Source organism: Pristiophorus japonicus, chromosome 17 (genome assembly GCF_044704955.1).
Source record: "Pristiophorus japonicus isolate sPriJap1 chromosome 17, sPriJap1.hap1, whole genome shotgun sequence".
NCBI classification, from domain to species: Eukaryota; Metazoa; Chordata; class Chondrichthyes; family Pristiophoridae; genus Pristiophorus; species Pristiophorus japonicus.
The window spans coordinates 58,905,910-58,929,530 of record NC_091993.1 but is presented as its reverse complement, the minus strand read 5'-3'; positions in this window follow the sequence as shown (position 1 = coordinate 58,929,530).

Here is a 23,621-nt window from a genome sequence, read left to right as displayed (position 1 = left end):
CATTGAGTCCCCGACACTGATTCCCCAACACTGAACCCCCAACATTGAAGCCCAACACTGAACTCCCGAACACTGAACTCCAACACTGAACCCCCGAATCTGAACCCCAACACTGTGCCCCCAACACTGTTCCCAAACACTGACCCCCCAACACTGGCCCCCAGCACTGAACCCCCAACACTGAACGCTACCACTGAACCCAAAAGCTGAAACACCCAACACTGAACCCCCAACGCGGGTCCCCAAAACTGAACCCCAACACTAACCACCCACCACTGAACCCCAAAACCGAACCCCAACACTGAGCCCACAACACTGAATCCGAGACACTGAACCCACAACATTGAAGCCCAACACTGAACACCCAAACACTGAACCCCAACACTGAACCACAACACTGAACCCCCGCCGCTGACCCCCAACACTGAACCCCCAACGCTGAACCCCCCACCACTGAAACCCAACACTGAACTCCAAACGCTGACACCTCAATACTGAACTTCCAACACTGAACACCCCAACACTGAGCCGCAAGACGGACCTCCAACACTGAACCCCCAACATTGAACTCCCAAAACTGATACCCCAACACTGAAACTGCAACATTGAACCCCCAACACTGAACTCCCGAACACTGAACCCCAACACTGAACCCCCGCAGCTGACCCAGAACACGGAACCCCAACACTGAACCCCCAACACTGAACCCCAACGCTGAACCCCCAACGCTGAACCTCCAACGCTGAACCCCCGATACTGAACACCCAACACTGAACACCCCAACACTGAACCCCCAACACGGACCCCCAACATTAAACCCCCAACACAGAACCCCCGATCACTGATCCCCCGATCACTGAACCCCAACACTGCACCCCAACACTGAAACCCCAACACTGAACCACAATACTGAACCCCCAACACGGAACCCCAAAACTGAACCCCCAAACTGACCCCCACCACTGAACCCCCAACACTGGACCCCAAACACTGTACCCCCAACACTGAACCCCCAATGCTGAACACCCCAACAATTAGCCCCAATACTGAACCCCCAAACCGACCCCCACTGAACTTCCAACACTGAACCCCCAACACTGGACCCCAACACTGAACCGCAACTCTGAACCCCAAAACTGAGCCCCAAAACTGATCCCGAATACAGAACCCCGAACGGTGAATCCCAACACTGCCCCCTCAACACTGAACCCCCAAACACTGAACCCTGACACTGAACCCCAATACCGAATCATCCAACACTGAACCCCCAACACTGAAACCACATCACTGAACCCCAACACTGAACCCCGCAACACTGAACCACCAACACTGACCAGTCCCAACACTGAACCCCCAGCACTGAACACCCCAACATTGAACCCCCAACGCTGACCACGCCCAAAACTGATCCCCAACACTGAACCCCCAACACTGAATCCCCCAACACTGAACCTCCAACACTGACCACTCCAACACTGAACTCCAACACTGAACCCCCAACACTGAACCCCCAACACTGAACCCCCAACCCTGAACCCGCAACACTGAACCCCCAAAGCTGAACCCCCAATACTGAACACCCAACACTGAACACCCCAACACTGAACCCCCAACACGGACCTCCAACACTGAACCCCCAACATTGAACCTCCAAAACTGACCACCAAAAAGGAACCCCAACACTGAAACCCCAACATTAAACCCCCAACACTGAACCCCCGATCACGGCACCCCAACACTGAACCCCCAACACTGAACCACAATACTGAACCCCCAACACGGAACCACAATACTGAACCCCCAAACTGACCCCCGCCACTGAACCCCAACACTGGACCCCCAACACTGAACCCCCAACATTGTACCCCCAATGATGAACACCCCAACAATTAGCCCCAATACTGAACAACCAAACCGACCCCCCACTGAACTTCCAACACTGAACCCCAACACTGAACCCACAACACTGAACCCTAACACTGAACCACTGAACCCTAACACTGACCACCCAATACTGGCCCCCAGCACTGAACCCCAACACTGAACGCTACCACTGAACCCCAAAGCTGAAACACCCAACACTGAACCCCCAACGCGGGTCCCCAAAACTGAACCCCAACACTACCCACCCACCACTGCACCCCAAAACCGAACCCCAACACTGACCCCAACACTGAGCTCCCCAAAACACAATCCGCGACACTGAACCCACAACATTGAAGCCCAACACCGAACACCCAAACACTGAACCCCAACACTGAACCCCCGACACTGAACCCCAACGCTGAACCCCCGCCGCTGACCCCCAACACAGAACCCCAACACTGAACCCCCGACGCTGAACACCCCAACACTGAACCCGAAACGATGACACCTCAATACTGAACCCCCAACACTGAACACCCCAACACTGAGCCGCAAGACGGACCTCCAACACTGAGCCCCCAACATTGAAGCACAACACTGAACTCCCGAACACTGAACTCCAACACTGAACCACCGACTCTGAACCCCAACACTGTGCCCCCAACACTGAACCCAAACACTGAACCCACAACACTGAACACTAACACTGAACCACTGAACCCTAACACTGACCCCCCAACACTGGCCCCCAGCACTGAACCCCCAACACTGAACGCTACCACTGAACCCCAAAGCTGAAACACCCAACACTGAACCCCCAACGCGGGTCCCCAAAACTGAACCCCAACACTAACCACCCACCACTGAACCCCAAAACCTAACCCCAACACTGAGCCCACAACACTGAATCCGAGACACTGAACCCACAACATTGAAGCCCAACACTGAACCCCCGACACTGAACCCTAACACTGAACCCCCGCCGCTGACCCCCAACACTGAACCCCCAACGCTGAACCCCCCACCACTGAAACCCAACACTGAACCCCAAACGCTGACACCTCAATACTGAACCCCCAACACTGAACACACCAACACTGAGCCGCAAGACGGACCTCCAACACTGAACCCCCAACATTGAACCCCCAAAACTGATACCCCAACACTGAAACCGCAACATTGAACCCCCAACACTGAATCGCCGAACACTGAACCCCAACACTGAACCCCCGCAGCTGACCCAGAACACGGAACCCCAACACTGAACCCCCAAACGCTGAACCCCCAACACTGAACCTCCAACGCTGAACCCCCAATACTGAACCCCAACACTGAACCCCGCAACACTGAACCACCAACACTGACCAGCCCCAACACTGAACCACCAACACTGAACACCCCAACACTGAACCCCCAACGCTGACCACGCCCAAAACTGATCCCCAACACTGAACCCCCAACACTGAATCCCCCAACACTGAACCTCCAACACTGACCACCCCAACACTGAACTCCAACACTGAACCCCCAACCCTGAACCCCCGATCACTGAACCACCAACACAGGACCACAACACTGAACCCTAACACTGAACCCCAACACTGACCCCCAACACTGAAACCCCAACGCAGAACACCCCAACACTGAACCCCAACACTGACTCGCAATACTGAACCGCAACACCGAACCCCAATAATCAACCCCCAAACTGACCCCCACCACTGAACCCCCAACACTGGACCCCCAACAATGAACCGCCAACACAGGTCACAACACTGAACCCTAACACTGAACCCCAACACTGACCCCAACACTGAACCACAATACTGAACCCCCAACTCTGAACCCCAATACTGACACCCCAAACTGACCCCCAAAACAGGAAACCCAACACTGAACCCCAAAACGGAGCCCCAAAACTGAGCTCCAACACAGAACCCCTAACGGTGAACCACAACACTGAATCCCCCAACACTGAACCTCTACACTGAACCACCAACGCTGAACCCCTACACTGAACCCCAACGCTGACCCCCCAACAATGAACCGCAAGACGGAACCCCAGCACTGAACCCCGACACTGAACCCCACACGGAACCCCTACACGGAACCCCCAACGCTGAACCCCTGAACACTGAGCCCTAACACTGAACCCCCAACACCGAACCCCAGCATTGAACCCCCAACACTGAACCCACAACACTGAACCCCCTACACTGAACCCCCAACATTGAACCCCCAACATTGAACCCCAACACTGAACCATCAACACTGAACCCCAACACTTAATCCCCAACACTGAACCCACAGCATTGGACCCCCAACACTGACCACCCCCAACACTGAACCACTCCAAACATTGAACCCCAACACTGAAGCCCAACACCGAATCATCCAACACAGAACCCCCAACACTGACACCACAACACTGAACCCCAACACTGAACCCCGCAACACTGAGCCTCCAACACTGACCACCCCAACACTGAACTCCAACACTGAACCACCAACACTGAACCCCCAACACTGAACCCGCAACCCTGAACCGGCAACACTGAACCCTAACACTGAATCCCCAACACTGGCCCCCAGCACTGAACCCCCAACACTGAACGCTAACACGAAACCCCAAAGCTGAACCCCCCAACACTGAAACCCCACACGGATCCCCCAAAACTGAACCCCAACACTGAACCCGCAATGCTGAACCCGAACACTGAACCCCAAAATTAATCACCCGCCGCTGAACCCCAGGAACACTGAACCCCAATGCTGACAGCCCACCACTGAAACCCAAAACTTAACCCCCAACTCCGAGCCCCAACACTGACCGCCAACACTGAATCCCAACACTGAACCCTAACACTGAGCCCCAACAATGAACCCCCAAACATTGAGTCCCCGACACTGATTCCCCAACACTGAACCCCCAACATTGAAGCCCAACACTGAACTCCCGAACACTGAACTCCAACACTGAACCCCCGAATCTGAACCCCAACACTGTGCCCCCAACACTGTTCCCAAACACTGACCCCCCAACACTGGCCCCCAGCACTGAAGCCCCAACACTGAACGCTACCACTGAACCCCAAAGCTGAAACGCCCAACACTGAACCCCCAACGCGGGTCCCCAAAACTGAACCCCAACACTAACCACCCACAACTGAACCCCAAAACCGAACCCCAACACTGAGCCCACAACACTGAATCCGAGACACTGAACCCACAACATTGAAGCCCAACACTGAACACCCAAACACTGAACCCTAACACTGAACCACAACACTGAACCCCCGCCGCTGACCCCCAACACTGAACCCCCAACGCTGAACCCCCCACCACTGAAACCCAACACTGGACCCCAACGCTGACACCTCAATACTGAACTTCCAACACTGAACACCCCAACACTGAGCCGCAAGACGGACCTCCAACACTGAACCCCCAACATTGAACTCCCAAAACTGATACCCCAACACTGAAACTGCAACATTGAACCCCCAACACTGAACTCCCGAACACTGAACCCCAACACTGAACCCCCGCAGCTGACCCAGAACACGGAACCCCAACACTGAACCCCCAACGCTGAACCCCCAACGCTGAACCTCCAACGCTGAACCCCCAATACTGAACACCCAACACTGAACACACCAACACTGAACCCCCAACACGGACCCCCAACATTAAACCCCAAACACAGAACCCCCGATCACTGATCCCCCGATCACTGAACCCCAACACTGCACCCCAACACTGAAACCCCAACACTGAACCACAATACTGAACCCCCAACACGGAACCCCAAAACTGAACCCCCAAACTGACCCCCACCACTGAACCCCCAACACTGAACCCCCAACACTGTACCCCCAACACTGAACCCCCAATGCTGAACACCCCAACAATTAGCCCCAATACTGAACCCCCAAACCGACCCCCACTGAACTTCCAACACTGAACCCCCAACACTGGACCCCAACACTGAACCGCAACTCTGAACCCCAAAACTGAGCCCCAAAACTGATCCCGAATACAGAACCCCGAACGGTGAACCCCAACACTGCCCCCTCAACACTGAACCCCCAAACACTGAACCCCGACACTGAACCCCAATACCGAATCATCCAACACTGAACCCCCAACACTGAAACCACAACACTGAACCCCAACACTGAACCCCGCAACACTGAACCACCAACACTGACCAGCCCCAACACTGAACCCCCAGCACTGAACACCCCAACACTGAACCCCCAACGCTGACCACGCCCAAAACTGATCCCCAACACTGAACCCCCAACACTGAATCCCCCAACACTGAACCTCCAACACTGACCACCCCAACACTGAACTCCAACACTGAACCCCCAACACTGAACCCCCAACACTGAACCCCCAACCCTGAACCCGCAACACTGAACCCCCAAAGCTGAACCCCCAACACTGAACCCCCAACACGGACCTCCAACACTGAACCCCCAACATTGAACCTCCAAAACTGACCACCAAAAAGGAACCCCAACACTGAAACCCCAACATTAAACCCCCAACACTGAACCCCCGATCACTGAACCCCCGATCACGGCACCCCAACACTGAACCCCCAACACTGAACCACAATACTGAACCCCCAACACGGAACCACAATACTGAACCCCCAAACTGACCCCCGCCACTGAACCCCGACACTGGACCCCCAACACTGAACCTCCAACATTGTACCCCCAATGATGAACACCCCAACAATTAGCCCCAATACTGAACAACCAAACCGACCCCCCACTGAACTTCCAACACTGAACCCCAACACTGAACCCACAACACTGAACCCTAACACTGAACCACTGAACCCTAACACTGACCACCCAATACTGGCCCCCAGCACTGAACCCCAACACTGAACGCTACCACTGAACCCCAAAGCTGAAACACCCAACACTGAACCCCCAACGCGGGTCCCCAAAACTGAACCCCAACACTACCCACCCACCACTGCACCCCAAAACCGAACCCCAACACTGACCCCAACACTGAGCTCCCCAAAACACAATCCGCGACACTGAACCCACAACATTGAAGCCCAACACCGAACACCCAAACACTGAACCCCAACACTGAACCCCCGACACTGAACCCCAACACTGAACCCCGGCCGCTGACCCCAACATAGAACCCCAACACTGAACCCCCGACGCTGAACACCCCAATACTGAACCAGAAACGCTGACACCTCAATACTGAACCCCCAACACTGAACACCCCAACACTGAGCCGCAAGACGGACCTCCAACACTGAGCCCCCAACATTGAACCCCCAAAACTGATACCCCAACATTGAAACCGCAACATTGAACCCCCAACATTGAACCCCCAACATTGAACCCCAACACTGAACCATCAACACTGAACCCCAACACTGAATCCCCAACACTGAACCCACAGCATTGGACCCCCAACACTGACCACCCCCAACACTGAACCACTCCAAACATTGAACCCCAACACTGAAGCCCAACACCGAATCATCCAACACAGAACCCCCAACACTGAAACCACAACACTGAACCCCAACACTGAACCCCGCAACACTGAACCACCAACACTGACCAGCCCCAACACTGAACCCCCAACACTGAACACCCCAACACTGAACCCCCAACGCTGACCACGCCCAAAACTGATCCCCAACACTGAACCTCCAACACTGAATCCCCCAACACTGAGCCTCCAACACTGACCACCCCAACACTGAACTCCAACACTGAACCACCAACACTGAACCCCCAACACTGAACCCCCAACCCTGAACCGGCAACACTGAACCCTAACACTGAATCCCCAACACTGGCCCCCAGCACTGAACCCCCAACACTGAACGCTAACACGAAACCCCAAAGCTGAAGCCCCCAACACTGAAACCCCACACGGATCCCCCAAAACTGAACCCCAACACTGAACCCGCAATGCTGAACCCGAACACTGAACCCCAAAATTAATCACCCGCCGCTGAACCCCCGGAACACTGAACCCCAATGCTGACAGCCCACCACTGAAACCCAAAACTTAACCCCCAACTCCGAGCCCCAACACTGACCGCCAACACTGAATCCCAACACTGAACCCTAACACTGAGCCCCAACAATGAACCCCCAAACATTGAGTCCCCGACACTGATTCCCCAACACTGAACCCCCAACATTGAAGCCCAACACTGAACTCCCGAACACTGAACTCCAACACTGAACCCCCGAATCTGAACCCCAACACTGTGCCCCCAACACTGTTCCCAAACACTGACCCCCCAACACTGGCCCCCAGCACTGAACCCCCAACACTGAACGCTACCACTGAACCCCAAAGCTGAAACACCCAACACTGAACCCCCAACGCGGGTCCCCAAAACTGAACCCCAACACTAACCACCCACCACTGAACCCCAAAACCGAACCCCAACACTGAGCCCACAACACTGAATCCGAGACACTGAACCCACAACATTGAAGCCCAACACTGAACACCCAAACACTGAACCCCAACACTGAACCACAACACTGAACCCCCGCCGCTGACCCCCAACGCTGAACCCCCCACCACTGAAACCCAACACTGAACCCCAAACGCTGACACCTCAATACTGAACTTCCAACACTGAACACCCCAACACTGAGCCGCAAGACGGACCTCCAACACTGAACCCCCAACATTGAACTCCCAAAACTGATACCCCAACACTGAAACTGCAACATTGAACCCCCAACACTGAACTCCCGAACACTGAACCCCAACACTGAACCCCCGCAGCTGACCCAGAACACGGAACCCCAACACTGAACCCCCAACGCTGAACCCCCAACGCTGAACCTCCAACGCTGAACCCCCAATACTGAACACCCAACACTGAACACCCCAACACTGAACCCCCAACACGGACCCCCAACATTAAACCCCCAACACAGAACCCCCGATCACTGATCCCCCGATCACTGAACCCCAACACTGCACCCCAACACTGAAACCCCAACACTGAACCACAATACTGAACCCCCAACACGGAACCCCAAAACTGAACCCCCAAACTGACCCCCACCACTGAACCCCCAACACTGGACCCCCAACACTGTACCCCCAACACTGAACCCCCAATGCTGAACACCCCAACAATTAGCCCCAATACTGAACCCCCAAACCGACCCCCACTGAACTTCCAACACTGAACCCCCAACACTGGACCCCAACACTGAACCGCAACTCTGAACCCCAAAACCGATCCCGAATACAGAACCCCGAACGGTGAATCCCAACACTGCCCCCTCATCACTGAACCCCAACACTGAACCCCGCAACACTGAACCACCAACACTGACCAGTCCCAACACTGAACCCCCAGCACTGAACACCCCAACACTGAACCCCCAACGCTGACCACGCCCAAAACTGATCCCCAACACTGAACCCCCAACACTGAATCCCCCAACACTGAACCTCCAACACAGACCACCCCAACACTGAACTCCAACACTGAACCCCCAACACTGAACCCCCAACACTGAACCCCCAACCCTGAACCCGCAACACTGAACCCCCAAAGCTGAACCCCCAATACTGAACACCCAACACTGAACACCCCAACACTGAACCCCCAACACGGACCTCCAACACTGAACCCCCAACAATGAACCTCCAAAACTGACCACCAAAAAGGAACCCCAACACTGAAACCCCAACATTACACCCCCAACACTGAACCCCCGATCACTGAACCCCCGATCACGGCACCCCAACACTGAACCCCCAACACTGAACCACAATACTGAACCCCCAACACGGAACCACAATACTGAACCCCCAAACTGACCCCCGCCACTGAACCCCAACACTGGACCCCCAACACTGAACCCCCAACATTGTACCCCCAATGATGAACACCCCAACAATTAGCCCCAATACTGAACAACCAAACCGACCCCCCACTGAACTTCCAACACTGAACCCCAACACTGAACCCACAACACTGAACCCTAACACTGAACCACTGAACCCTAACACTGACCACCCAATACTGGCCCCCAGCACTGAACCCCAACACTGAACGTTACCACTGAACCCCAAAGCTGAAACACCCAACACTGAACCCCCAACGCGGGTCCCCAAAACTGAACCCCAACACTACCCACCCACCACTGCACCCCAAAACCGAACCCCAACACTGACCCCAACACTGAGCTCCCCAAAACACAATCCGCGACACTGAACCCACAACATTGAAGCCCAACACCGAACACCCAAACACTGAACACCAACACTGAACCCCCGACACTGAACCCCAACACTGAACCCCCGCCGCTGACCCCCAACACAGAACCCCAACACTGAACCCCCGACGCTGAACACCCCAACACTGAACCCGAAACGCTGACACCTCAATACTGAACCCCCAACACTGAACACCCCAACACTGAGCCGCAAGACGGACCTCCAACACTGAGCCCCCAACATTGAACCCCCAAAACTGATACCCCAACACTGAAACCGCAACATTGAACCCCCAACGCTGAACCCCTGAACACTGAGCCCTAACACTGAACCCCCAACACCGAACCCCAGCATTGAACCCCCAACACTGAACCCACAACACTGAACCCCCTACACTGAACCCCCAACATTGAACCCCCAACATTGAACCCAAACACTGAACCATCAACACTGAACCCCAACACTGAATCCCCAACACTGAACCCACAGCATTGGACCCCCAACACTGACCACCCCCAACACTGAACCACTCCAAACATTGAACCCCAACACTGAAGCCCAACACCGAATCATCCAACACAGAACCCCCAACACTGAAACCACAACACTGAACCCCAACACTGAACCCCGCAACACTGAACCACCAACACTGACCAGCCCCAACACTGAACCCCCAACACTGAACACCCCAACACTGAACCCCCAACGCTGACCACGCCCAAAACTGATCCCCAACACTGAACCTCCAACACTGAATCCCCCAACACTGAGCCTCCAACACTGACCACCCCAACACTGAACTCCAACACTGAACCACCAACACTGAACCCCCAACACTGAACCCCCAACCCTGAACCGGCAACACTGAACCCTAACACTGAATCCCCAACACTGGCCCCCAGCACTGAACCCCCAACACTGAACGCTAACACGAAACCCCAAAGCTGAACCCCCCAACACTGAAACCCCACACGGATCCCCCAAAACTGAACCCCAACACTGAACCCGCAATGCTGAACCCGAACACTGAACCCCAAAATTAATCACCCGCCGCTGAACCCCCGGAACACTGAACCCCAATGCTGACAGCCCACCACTGAAACCCAAAACTTAACCCCCAACTCCGAGCCCCAACACTGACCGCCAACACTGAATCCCAACACTGAACCCTAACACTGAGCCCCAACAATGAACCCCCAAACATTGAGTCCCCGACACTGATTCCCCAACACTGAACCCCCAACATTGAAGCCCAACACTGAACTCCCGAACACTGAACTCCAACACTGAACCCCCGAATCTGAACCCCAACACTGTGCCCCCAACACTGTTCCCAAACACTGACCCCCCAACACTGGCCCCCAGCACTGAACCCCCAACACTGAACGCTACCACTGAACCCCAAAGCTGAAACACCCAACACTGAACCCCCAACGCGGGTCCCCAAAACTGAACCCCAACACTAACCACCCACCACTGAACCCCAAAACCGAACCCCAACACTGAGCCCACAACACTGAATCCGAGACACTGAACCCACAACATTGAAGCCCAACACTGAACACCCAAACACTGAACCCCAACACTGAACCACAACACTGAACCCCCGCCGCTGACCCCCAACGCTGAACCCCCCACCACTGAAACCCAACACTGAACCCCAAACGCTGGCACCTCAATACTGAACTTCCAACACTGAACACCCCAACACTGAGCCGCAAGACGGACCTCCAACACTGAACCCCCAACATTGAACTCCCAAAACTGATACCCCAACACTGAAACTGCAACATTGAACCCCCAACACTGAACTCCCGAACACTGAACCCCAACACTGAACCCCCGCAACTGACCCAGAACACGGAACCCCAACACTGAACCCCCAACGCTGAACCCCCAACGCTGAACCTCCAACGCTGAACCCCCAATACTGAACACCCAACACTGAACACCCCAACACTGAACCCCCAACACGGACCCCCAACATTAAACCCCCAACACAGAACCCCCGATCACTGATCCCCCGATCACTGAACCCCAACACTGCACCCCAACACTGAAACCCCAACACTGAACCACAATACTGAACCCCCAACACGGAACCCCAAAACTGAACCCCCAAACTGACCCCCACCACTGAACCCCCAACACTGGACCCCCAACACTGTACCCCCAACACTGAACCCCCAATGCTGAACACCCCAACAATTAGCCCCAATACTGAACCCCCAAACCGAACCCCACTGAACTTCCAACACTGAACCCCCAACACTGGACCCCAACACTGAACCGCAACTCTGAACCCCAAAACCGATCCCGAATACAGAACCCCGAACGGTGAATCCCAACACTGCCCCCTCATCACTGAACCCCAACACTGAACCCCGCAACACTGAACCACCAACACTGACCAGTCCCAACACTGAACCCCCAGCACTGAACACCCCAACACTGAACCCCCAACGCTGACCACGCCCAAAACTGATCCCCAACACTGAACCCCCAACACTGAATCCCCCAACACTGAACCTCCAACACAGACCACCCCAACACTGAACTCCAACACTGAACCCCCAACACTGAACCCCCAACACTGAACCCCCAACCCTGAACCCGCAACACTGAACCCCCAAAGCTGAACCCCCAATACTGAACACCCAACACTGAACACCCCAACAATGAACCCCCAGCACGGACCTCCAACACTGAACCCCCAACATTGAACCTCCAAAACTGACCACCAAAAAGGAACCCCAACACTGAAACCCCAACATTACACCCCCAACACTGAACCCCCGATCACTGAACCCCCGATCACGGCACCCCAACACTGAACCCCCAACACTGAACCACAATACTGAACCCCCAACACGGAACCACAATACTGAACCCCCAAACTGACCCCCGCCACTGAACCCCAACACTGGACCCCCAACACTGAACCCCCAACATTGTACCCCCAATGATGAACACCCCAACAATTAGCCCCAATACTGAACAACCAAACCGACCCCCCACTGAACTTCCAACACTGAACCCCAACACTGAACCCACAACACTGAACCCTAACACTGAACCACTGAACCCTAACACTGACCACCCAATACTGGCCCCCAGCACTGAACCCCAACACTGAACGTTACCACTGAACCCCAAAGCTGAAACACCCAACACTGAACCCCCAACGCGGGTCCCCAAAACTGAACCCCAACACTACCCACCCACCACTGCACCCCAAAACCGAACCCCAACACTGACCCCAACACTGAGCTCCCCAAAACACAATCCGCGACACTGAACCCACAACATTGAAGCCCAACACCGAACACCCAAACACTGAACACCAACACTGAACCCCCGACACTGAACCCCAACACTGAACCCCCGCCGCTGACCCCCAACACAGAACCCCAACACTGAACCCCCGACGCTGAACACCCCAACACTGAACCCGAAACGCTGACACCTCAATACTGAACCCCCAACACTGAACACCCCAACACTGAGCCGCAAGACGGACCTCCAACACTGAGCCCCCAACATTGAACCCCCAAAACTGATACCCCAACACTGAAACCGCAACATTGAACCCCCAACGCTGAACCCCTGAACACTGAGCCCTAACACTGAACCCCCAACACCGAACCCCAGCATTGAACCCCCAACACTGAACCCACAACACTGAACCCCCTACACTGAACCCCCAACATTGAACCCCCAACATTGAACCCCAACACTGAACCATCAACACTGAACCCCAACACTGAATCCCCAACACTGAACCCACAGCATTGGACCCCCAACACTGACCACCCCCAACACTGAACCACTCCAAACATTGAACCCCAACACTGAAGCCCAACACCGAATCATCCAACACAGAACCCCCAACACTGAAACCACAACACTGAACCCCAACACTGAACCCCGCAACACTGAACCACCAACACTGACCAGCCCCAACACTGAACCCCCAACACTGAACACCCCAACACTGAACGCCCAACGCTGACCACGCCCAAAACTGATCCCCAACACTGAACCTCCAACACTGAATCCCCGAACACTGAGCCTCCAACACTGACCACCCCAACACTGAACTCCAACACTGAACCACCAACACTGAACCCCCAACACTGAACCCCCAACCCTGAACCGGCAACACTGAACCCTAACACTGAATCCCCAACACTGGCCCCCAGCACTGAACCCCCAACACTGAACGCTAACACGAAACCCCAAAGATGAACCCCCCAACACTGAAACCCCACACGGATCCCCCAAAACTGAACCCCAACACTGAACCCGCAATGCTGAACCCGAACACTGAACCCAAAAATTAATCACCCGCCGCTGAACCCCCGGAACACTGAACCCCAATGCTGACAGCCCACCACTGAAACCCAAAACTTAACCCCCAACTCCGAGCCCCAACACTGACCGCCAACACTGAATCCCAACACTGAACCCTAACACTGAGCCCCAACAATGAACCCCCAAACATTGAGTCCCCGACACTGATTCCCCAACACTGAACCCCCAACATTGAAGCCCAACACTGAACTCCCGAACACTGAACTCCAACACTGAACCCCCGAATCTGAACCCCAACACTGTGCCCCCAACACTGTTCCCAAACACTGACCCCCCAACACTGGCCCCCAGCACTGAACCCCCAACACTGAACGCTACCACTGAACCCCAAAGCTGAAACACCCAACACTGAACCCCCAACGCGGGTCCCCAAAACTGAACCCCAACACTAACCACCCACCACTGAACCCCAAAACCTAGCCCCAACACTGAGCCCACAACACTGAATCCGAGACACTGAACCCACAACATTGAAGCCCAACACTGAACCCCCGACACTGAACCCTAACACTGAACCCACAGCATTGGACCCCCAACACTGACCACCCCCAACACTGAACCACTCCAAACATTGAACCCCAACACTGAAGCCCAACACCGAATCATCCAACACAGAACCCCCAACACTGAAACCACAACACTGAACCCCAACACTGAACCCCGCAACACTGAACCACCAACACTGACCAGCCCCAACACTGAACCCCCAACACTGAACACCCCAACACTGAACGCCCAACGCTGACCACGCCCAAAACTGATCCCCAACACTGAACCTCCAACACTGAATCCCCCAACACTGAGCCTCCAACACTGACCACCCCAACACTGAACTCCAACACTGAACCACCAACACTGAACCCCCAACACTGAACCCCCAACCCTGAACCGGCAACACTGAACCCTAACACTGAATCCCCAACACTGGCCCCCAGCACTGAACCCCCAACACTGAACGCTAACACGAAACCCCAAAGATGAACCCCCCAACACTGAAACCCCACACGGATCCCCCAAAACTGAACCCCAACACTGAACCCGCAATGCTGAACCCGAACACTGAACCCAAAAATTAATCACCCGCCGCTGAACCCCCGGAACACTGAACCCCAATGCTGACAGCCCACCACTGAAACCCAAAACTTAACCCCCAACTCCGAGCCCCAACACTGACCGCCAACACTGAATCCCAACACTGAACCCTAACACTGAGCCCCAACAATGAACCCCCAAACATTGAGTCCCCGACACTGATTCCCCAACACTGAACCCCCAACATTGAAGCCCAACACTGAACTCCCGAACACTGAACTCCAACACTGAACCCCCGAATCTGAACCCCAACACTGTGCCCCCAACACTGTTCCCAAACACTGACCCCCCAACACTGGCCCCCAGCACTGAACCCCCAACACTGAACGCTACCACTGAACCCCAAAGCTGAAACACCCAACACTGAACCCCCAACGCGGGTCCCCAAAACTGAACCCCAACACTAACCACCCACCACTGAACCCCAAAACCTAGCCCCAACACTGAGCCCACAACACTGAATCCGAGACACTGAACCCACAACATTGAAGCCCAACACTGAACCCCCGACACTGAACCCTAACACTGAACCCCCGCCGCTGACCCCCAACACTGAACCCCCAACGCTGAACCCCCCACCACTGAAACCCAACACTGAACCCCAAACGCTGACACCTCAATACTGAACCCCCAACACTGAACACCCCAACACTGAGCCGCAAGACGGACCTCCAACACTGAACCCCCGACATTGAACCCCCAAAACTGATACCCCAACACTGAAACCGCAACATTGAACCACCAACACTGAATCGCCGAACACTGAACCCCAACACTGAACCCCCGCAGCTGACCCAGAACACGGAACCCCAACACTGAACCCCCAAACGCTGAACCCCCAACACTGAACCTCCAACGCTGAACCCCCAATACTGAACCCCAACACTGAACCCCGCAACACTGAACCACCAACACTGACCAGCCCCAACACTGAACCACCAACACTGAACACCCCAACACTGAACCCCCAACGCTGACCACGCCCAAAACTGATCCCCAACACTGAACCTCCAACACTGAATCCCCCAACACTGAGCCTCCAACACTGACCACCCCAACACTGACCACCCCAACACTGAACTCCAACACTGAACCCCCCATCACTGAACCCCAATACTGTACCCCAACACTGAACCCCCAACACCGAACCATAGCACTGAACACCAGCACTGGGCCCCAGCACTGAACCCTAATACTGAAACCCAACACTGGACCCCCAACACAGAACCCCGAAATGGAACCCCAACACTGAGCCCCTAACGCTGAACCCCAACACTGAACCCTAACACTGAACTCCAACACTGAACCCCAACACCGAAATCCCACCACTGAACCCCAACACCGAACCCCAGCACTGAACCCTAAAACTGAACCCCAAAGTTGAACCCACAACACTGAACCCCCAACACTGAACACCCCAAAACTAACCCCAACACTAAACCCAACATTGAACCCCAACACTGAATCCCCAAACACTGAACGCCCAACAATGAACACCCAACACTGACCCCCCCAAAACTGACCAGCCCAACACTGAACCCCAACATTAAACCCCAACACTGAAACCACAACACATATTCTCAACACTGAACCCCACAACACTGAACACTGCCACTGAACCCCAACACTGAACTCCCAATGCTGAACACCAACACTGAACACCAACACTGAACCCCAGCACTGAACTCCCGCACTGAACCCCAAAACTGGACCACCACACTGGACCCCAACACTGAACCCAATCACTGTCCTCCCAGCACTGAACCCCAACACTGAACCCGCAAGAGTGAACCCCAGCACTGAACCCAACATTGAACCCCCACACTGGACCCCAACACTGAACCCCGACAGTGAACCCACCAACGCTGGATCACCAACACTGAACCCCCACTGAACCCCAACACCGAGTCATAGCACTGAACCCCAACACTAAACCTTGAACACTGAACCTAACGCTGAACCACCAATACTGACCCCCAGCACTGAACCCTGACACTGAACACCAACACTGAACCCCCAACACCGAGCCCCGAACACTGACCCCCAACAGTGAACCCCAACACTGGCCCCCAACACTGAACCCCAACACCGAACCCCCACCAATGAACCCCACCAATGAACCCCAACACTGGACACACAACACTGAACCCCAACACTGAACTCCCAATGCTGAGCACCAACACTGAACCCCAACACTGAACACCCAACACCGAGCCACAGCACTGAACACCAGCACTGGACCCCAGCACTGAACCCCAACACTGAACCCCCACACTGGACCCCAACACTGAACCCCAGCACTGAACCCCCAACACTGAACCACCAACACAAACCCCCAACACTGAACCACCAACACTGATTCCCAACACTGAACCCCCATCACTGAACCCCTAAAGCTGAACCCAAACGGTGAACCCCAACACTGACCCCCAACACTGAATCCCAACACCGAACCCCCACCAATGAACCCCAGCACTGAACACACAACACTGAACCCCAACACTGAACCCCCCACTGAACCCCAACACCGAGTCATAGCACTCAACCCCAACGCTAAACCTTGAACACTGAACCCTAACGCTGAACCCCCAATACTGCCCCCAGCACAAAGCCCTGACACTGAACCCCAACACTGAACCCCCAACACTGAACACTGCCACTGAACCACAACACTGAACCTGCAACACCGAGCCCCTAGCACTGAACCCCAACAGCGAACCCCAACACTGGCCCCCAACACCGAACCCCCACCAATGGACCCCGACACTGAACCCCAACACTGAATATACAACACTGAACCCCAACACTGAACTCCCATTGCTGAACCCCAACACTGAACCCCACCGCTGAACACCCAACACTGAACCCCAGCACTGACCTCCCAACACTGAACCCCACCACTGAACTCTCAATGCTGAACACCAACACTGAACCCCAACACTGAACCCCAGCACTGAACTCCCGTGCTGAACCCCAACACTGAACCCCCACACTGGACCCCAGCACAGAACCCCCAACACTGAACCACCAACACAAAACCCCCAACACTGAACCACCAACACTGATTCCCAACACTGAACCCCCATCACTGAACCCCAACACTGAACCCCCAACACCGAGCCATAGCACTGAACACCAGCACTGGACCCCAGCACTGAACCCTAATACTGGAACCCAACACTGGACCCCCAACACAGAACCCCGAAATTGAACCCCAACACTGAGCCCCTAACGCTGAACCCCAGCACTGAACCCAAACACTGAACCCCAACACGGAACCCCAACACCGAAATCCCACCACTGTACCCCAACACCGAACCCCAGCACTGAACCCTAAAACTGAACCCCAAAGTTGAGCCCACAACACTGAATCCCCCAACACTGAACGCCCAACAATGAACACCCAACACTGACACCCCCAAAACTGACCAGCCCAACACTAAACCCCAACATTAAACCCCAACACTGAAACCGCAACACTGAACCCCAACACTGAACCCCCAAACAATGAACCCCCAACACTGACCAGCCCCGACACTGAACCCCCAACACTGAACACATCAACACTGACCCCCCAACGCTGACAAACGCCCAACACTGAACCCCAACACTGAACACCCAACACTGAACCCCAACACTGACCCCCCAACACTGAATCCCCAAAATTGAACCCCAATACTGAACCCCAACACTGAACCCAAAACTGAACCCCAACACTGACCAGTCTCAAAAATGAACCCCCAACACTGAACCCCACACTGGACCCCAACACTGAACCACCAACACATAAACCCCAACAGTGAACCCCCCAACACTGAACCCCCACACTGAACCCCAACACTGAACCCCCACTGAACCCCAACACCGAGTCATAGCACTCAACCCCAACACTAAACCTTGAACACTGAACCCTAACGCTGAACCCCCAATACTGACCCCATCACAAAACCCTGACACTGAACCCCAACACTGAACCCGCAACACTGAACACTGCCACTGAACCACAACACTGAACCCGCAACACCGAGCCCCTAGCGCTGAACCCCAACAGTGAACCCCAAAACTGGCCCCCAACACCGAACCCCACCAATGGACCCCAACACTGAACATACAACACTGAACCCCAACACTGAACTCCCATTGCTGAACCCCAACACTGAACCCCACCGCTGAACACCCAACACTGAACCCCAGCACTGACCTCCCAACACTGAACCCCACCACTGAACTCCCAATGCTGAACACCAACACTGAACCCCAACAATGAACCCCAGCACTGAACTCCCGCACTGAACCCCAACACTCAACCCCCACACTGGACACCAGCACTGAAACCCCAACACTGAACCACCAACACAAAACCCCCAACACTGAACCACCAACACTGAACCCCCCATCACTGAACCCCAACACTGTACCCCAACACTGAACCCCCAACACCGAACCATAGCACTGAACACCAGCACTGGACACCAGCACTGAACCCTAATACTGAAACCCAACACTGGACCCCCAACACAGAACCCCGAAATGGAACCCCAACACTGAGCCCCTAATGCTGAACCCCAACACTGAACCCCAACACTGAACCCCAACACCGAAATCCCACCACTGAACCCCAACACCGAACCTCAGCACTGAACCCTAAAACTGAACCCCAAAGTTGAACCCACAACACTGAACACCCCAACACTAACCCCAACACTAAACCCAACATTGAACCCCAACACTGAATCCCCAAACACTGAACGCCCAACAATGAACACCCAACACTGACCCCCCCCAAAACTGACCAGCCCAACACTGAACCCCAACATTAAACCCCAACACTGAAACCACAACACATATTCTCAACACTGAACCCCACAACACTGAACACTGCCACTGAACCCCAACACTGAACTCCCAATGCTGAACACCAAAACTGAACACCAACACTGAACCCCAGCACTGAACTCCCGCACTGAACCCCAAAACTGGACCACCACACTGGACCCCAACACTGAACCCAATCACTGACCTCCCATCACTGAACCCCAACACTGAACCCCAGCACTGAACTCCCGCACTGAACCCCAACACTGGACCCCCACACTGGACCCCAACACTGAACCCCATCACTGTCCTCCCAGCACTGAACCCCAACACTGAACCCGCAAGAGTGAACCCCAGCACTGAACACAACATTGAACCCCCACACTGGACCCCAACACTGAACCCCGACAGTGAACCCACCAACGCTGGATCACCAACACTGAACCCCCACTGAACCCCAACACCGAGTCGTAGCACTGAACCCCAACACTAAACCTTGAACACTGAACCTAACGCTGAACCACCGATACTGACCCCCAGCACTGAACCCTGACACTGAACACCAACACTGAACCCCCAACACCGAGCCCCTAACACTGACCCCCAACAGTGAACCCCAACACTGGCGCCCAACACTGAACCCCCAACACCGAACCCCCACCAATGAACCCCACCAATGAACCCCAACACTGGACACACAACACTGAACCCCAACACTGAACTCCCAATGCTGAGCACCAACACTGAACCCCAACACTGAACGCCCAACACTGAACCCCAACACTGAACACCCAACACCGAGTCACAGCACTGAACATCAGCACTGGACCCCAGCACTGAACCCCAACACTGAACCACCACACTGGACCCCAACACTGAACCCCAGCACTGAACCCCCAACACTGAACCACCAACATAAAACCCCCAACACTGAACCACCAACACTGATTCCCAACACTGAACCCCCATCACTGAACCCCTAAAGCTGAACCCAAACGGTGAACCCCAACACTGACCCCCAACACTGAATCTCAACACCGAACCCCCACCAATGAACCCCAGCACTGAACACACAACGCTGAACCCCAACACTGAACCCCCCACTGAACCCCAACACCGAGTCATAGCACTCAACCCCAACGCTAAACCTTGAACACTGAACCCTAACGCTGAACCCCCAATACTTACCCCAGCACAAAACCCTGCCACTGAACCACAACACTGAACCTGCAACACCGAGCCCCTAGCACTGAACCCCAACAGCGAACCCCAACACTGGCCCCCAACACCGAACCCCCACCAATTGACCCAACACTGAACCCCAACACTGAACATACAACACTGAACCCCAACACTGAACTCCCATTGCTGAACCCCAACACTGAACCCCACCGCTGAACACCCAACACTGAACCCCAGCACTGACCTCCCAACACTGAACCCCACCACTGAACTCCCAATGCTGAACACCAACACTGAACCCCAACACTGAACCCCAGCACTGAACTCCCGTGCTGAACCCCAACACTGACCCCCCACACTGGACCCCAGCACAGAACCCCCAACACTGAACCACCAACACAAAACCCCCAACACTGAACCACCAACACTGATTCCCAACACTGAACCCCCATCACTGAACCCCAACACTGAACCCCCAACACCGAGCCATAGCACTGAACACCAGCACTGGACCCCAGCACTGAACCCTAATACTGGAACCCAACGCTGGACCCCCAACACAGAACCCCGAAATTGAACCCCAACACTGAGCCCCTAACGCTGAACCCCAACACTGAACCCTAACACTGAACCCCAACACCGAAATCCCACCACTGTACCCCAACACCGAACCCCAGCACTGAACCCTAAAACTGAACCCCAAAGTTGAGCCCACAACACCGAATCCCCAACATTGAACACCCCAACACTAACCCCCAACACTAAACCCAACATTGAATCCCAACACTGAATCCCCCAACACTGAACGCCCAACAATGAACACCCAACACTGACACCCCCAAAACTGACCAGCCCAACACTAAACCCCAACATTAAACCCCAACACTGAAACCACAACACTGAACCCCAACACTGAACCCCCAAACAATGAACCCCCAACACTGACCAGCCCCGACACTGAACCCCCAACACTGAACACATCAACACTGACCCCCAACGCTGACAAACGCCCAACACTGAACCCCAACACTGAACACCCAACACTGAACCCCAACACTGACCCCCCAACACTGAATCCCCAAAATTGAACCCCAATAATGAACCCCACCACTGAACCCCAAAACTGAACCCCCACACTGGACACCAGCACTGAAACCCCAACACTGAACCACCAACACAAAACCCCCAACACTGAACCACCAACACCGATGCCCAACACTGAACCCCCCATCACTGAACCCCAACACTGTACCCCAACACTGAACCCCCAACACCGAACCATAGCACTGAACACCAGCACTGGACACCAGCACTGAACCCTAATACTGAAACCCAACACTGGACCCCCAACACAGAACCCCGAAATGGAACCCCAAAACTGAGCCCCTAACGCTGAACCCCAACACTGAACCCTAACACTGAACCCCAAACACTGAACCCCAACACCGAAATCCCACCACTGAACCCCAACACCGAACCCCAGCACTGAACCCTAAAACTGAACCCCAAAGTTGAACCCATAACACCGAACCCCCAACACTGAACACCCCAACACTAACCCCAACACTAAACCCAACATTGAACCCCAACACTGAATCCCCAAACACTGAACGCCCAACAATGAACACCCAACACTGACCCCCCCAAAACTGACCAGCCCAACACTGAACCCCAACATTAAACCCCAACACTGAAACCACAACACATATTCTCAACACTGAACCCCACAACACTGAACACTGCCACTGAACCCCAACACTGAACTCCCAATGCTGAACACCAACACTGAACACCAACACTGAACCCCAGCACTGAACTCCCGCACTGAACCCCAAAACTGGACCACCACACTGGAACCCAACACTGAACCCAATCACTGACCTCCCATCACTGAACCCCAACACTGAACCCCAGCACTGAACTCCCGCACTGAACCCGAACACTGGACCCCCACACTGGACCCCAACACTGAACCCCATCACTGTCCTCCCAGCACTGAACCCCAACACTGAACCCGCAAGAGTGAACCCCAG